The following is a 2,515-nucleotide window of genomic DNA, read 5'->3' on the forward strand; positions in this document are numbered from 1 at the left end:
ATGGTATTAACAAAAACAATTGAAGCATAGATGTTTGTAAGCCATTCAAGAACACACACACACACACACACAAACAGAAACAGTTGGTTTCGCTGCAACATTTAAATTTCACTTTAATCTCAATATTTTTGTTGCTTTGAAACCAAGACTTGTAATATGCTTTATTATAAAACATCAAAAATATCACAAAACCTATTACTCAGAGTTTCACGTTCCCGTTAGTCAGATAGTTTTGTGAGGAGGGTTAGGGGACTGTCACATTAAGTTGACAGCGTACAACTACTTCATTTTTTTAATCATATTTAGCATTTTTTAAAAATATTTTTTCTATTGAAATTTAGCATAAAATTCTGATTTTAAGTTGGCAACACTGCTCTCAACAGAGTGAATCACTGAAGACAGCTAAAGGATTATGCTTGTAGCTGTTACACTTCACTTACATTGTTAATGCTCTTGAGGATAACCTAAACATTTATGCTTGTTAATGCAATGAAGAAGCATAGACAAGAAAGGAGCCAATGGCCTGGTCTGAATTCTCAGAGCTGAGCAAACTCCATTAAAGGTACCCAATGAGCAGCCAGTAGTATTAAACCAAATAGCATTTTAGACATAAATTATGCTTAGAAAAGATAACAAGTCCTTTCCTAAAGCGATTGATCATTTTCATGCATGAAAATGGAAGGTACTGAAGAGACAAACAAATCAAAGGTTTCTAAGTTAAGCACTGAAAATTCTTCTTTCTCTTACTGTTGTAGGTACTGATGTATGGGAAATGTGTTGCAAGTAAAAATAATCTGAAAAAAGATGACTGCTTGAAAGAGTTCAGATCTCTTCATAAATGTGTAATGGCCATGGTATGTATCTAAATTTATTCTTAAACATATGTTTGTGCATGTATAAATCATTGACTGAAGAATTATTGTTCTGCAAATGTGATTCAGCCCACTGTTATTTGATCTTTATTCTGCAATACTCTAAAGGCTGAGTTGAATTTTTTATAAGTTAGTGAAGGAAGTGGGGAAGTACTCATGACTTTTGCAAGTCTTTTTAGACTTATGACAGTGATTATTCAACTTGAATATTTGTAGGTCAATGCCTACAGATATATCTTGGGTAGGGAAGAATATTTTAAACAGCTGCAGCCCTGGGTATGAAGAACTAGTGAAGAAAGTGAAACACAGTAAGAGTACTTAAAGAAGAGAGACAGGTGGGCTTGTTTAGTGAGGGTGTATGGCTAGCCTACTGAAAGGTGTTGAGGCCATTGTAGCAGTTAAAGAAGAGTCGAAGAATACTGCATTGACAAGTCAGTAGGTGGAGCCAGTTGATGATTGAATCTGGATTTGGTCCAAGAGGTTTGTATATGAAGCATCAGCACATGGGTGTGTGCAGCTACTCAGCACAGATCGTACTTTAGCGTTGTTGGGAATTAACAAATTAATCTTTGTCATGCTGTTTAGGTAATATATGTGTGTGTTCTTGTCTGCAATGAAAGATCATCAAGAATTGTCAGACTGATATTTCTAGGGACTGAGAGATTTAAACTTTTCATTAAAGTCTCCTGTACTCATACCTCTGTAAGTGGGGTGGTACTTTTAGTTTTTGTATTGTTTCTTAATAATAGGGAAAAGTTCATTTGAAGTTGGATTTTTTCTGGATATACCAATAGAGCAATATAATGTTTATCTCTATTGTTGTTTCTGGTTTGTTTGTTTTTTTTGTTTTTTGTTTTTCCTTCTCAGAAGCCAAACTGAACCACATCTTTGATTCACTGAGGTTTTATAAACAATTATAAATTAAGTTTAAAATTATATTTTTCTTAACAAAGTTGTTTTCCTTGGCTAGAAAAAAGATCTACCTTTTTGTTTGTCACTAAACTAATCTCTTCTTTGATTTCAGATGAAGAAGTGATATAGTTACTGTGAAGTTCAACATATAAGAAACATAGATCATGCAATAAACTGTAATATAAAATGACACATTATTGTTTTGTTGTTTAACCTAAGGTTATTTCTGACTGGTGTAGCCATCCTGATTTTCTTTTTTTTTCTCTTTTTTTTTTTTCTGCATATCCATGACTACATTGTTCAACATACACTTTCATTTTTAACAAGTTATTTGTAGTGTTGTTTTTGATAATTAATACATAAGAAACAGACTTACATTTATTAACTGTTTATATTTTAATATAAATCAAACAGGCCCACACCCCCAACACCCATACTGTTAGGATTGGCACTCTCAACGTCGGCACGCTGAAAGGTAGATCTGGTGAAATTGTTGAGATGTTTGAACGGAGACGCGTAGATATGTGCTGCATCCAGGAAGTAAGATGGTGAGGAGGTTCTGCGAGGTTCCTCACAGGCAAAGAACACAGGTACAAGATTTTCTGGGCAGGGAACACTGACAGGGTCGGGGGCGTAGGAATACTTCTAGCAGAGAAATGGGTGGATAAGGTAATCGAGGTCGTTAGAGTAAGTGACAGAGTACTTAAGATCAGACTAGTGCTTCATCATAG

General features: G+C 34.7%; 1 long non-coding RNA gene across 1 annotated transcript in view; it reads left to right on the forward strand.

Moving 5' to 3' along the window:
• The window catches only part of LOC106867277 (uncharacterized), a 3,186-nt gene extending 1,210 nt beyond the window's left edge, over nt 1-1,976 (forward strand). The window contains exons 2-3 of the long non-coding RNA XR_001409118.2: nt 756-854; nt 1,897-1,976. This is a non-coding gene — a long non-coding RNA (uncharacterized LOC106867277). The remainder of the gene's footprint in view (nt 1-755; nt 855-1,896) is intronic.
• Nucleotides 1,977-2,515: the final 539 nt, after the last annotated feature.

The sequence above is a fragment of the Octopus bimaculoides genome, chromosome 20 (genome assembly GCF_001194135.2).
Source record: "Octopus bimaculoides isolate UCB-OBI-ISO-001 chromosome 20, ASM119413v2, whole genome shotgun sequence".
NCBI lineage: Eukaryota > Metazoa > Mollusca > Cephalopoda > Octopoda > Octopodidae > Octopus > Octopus bimaculoides.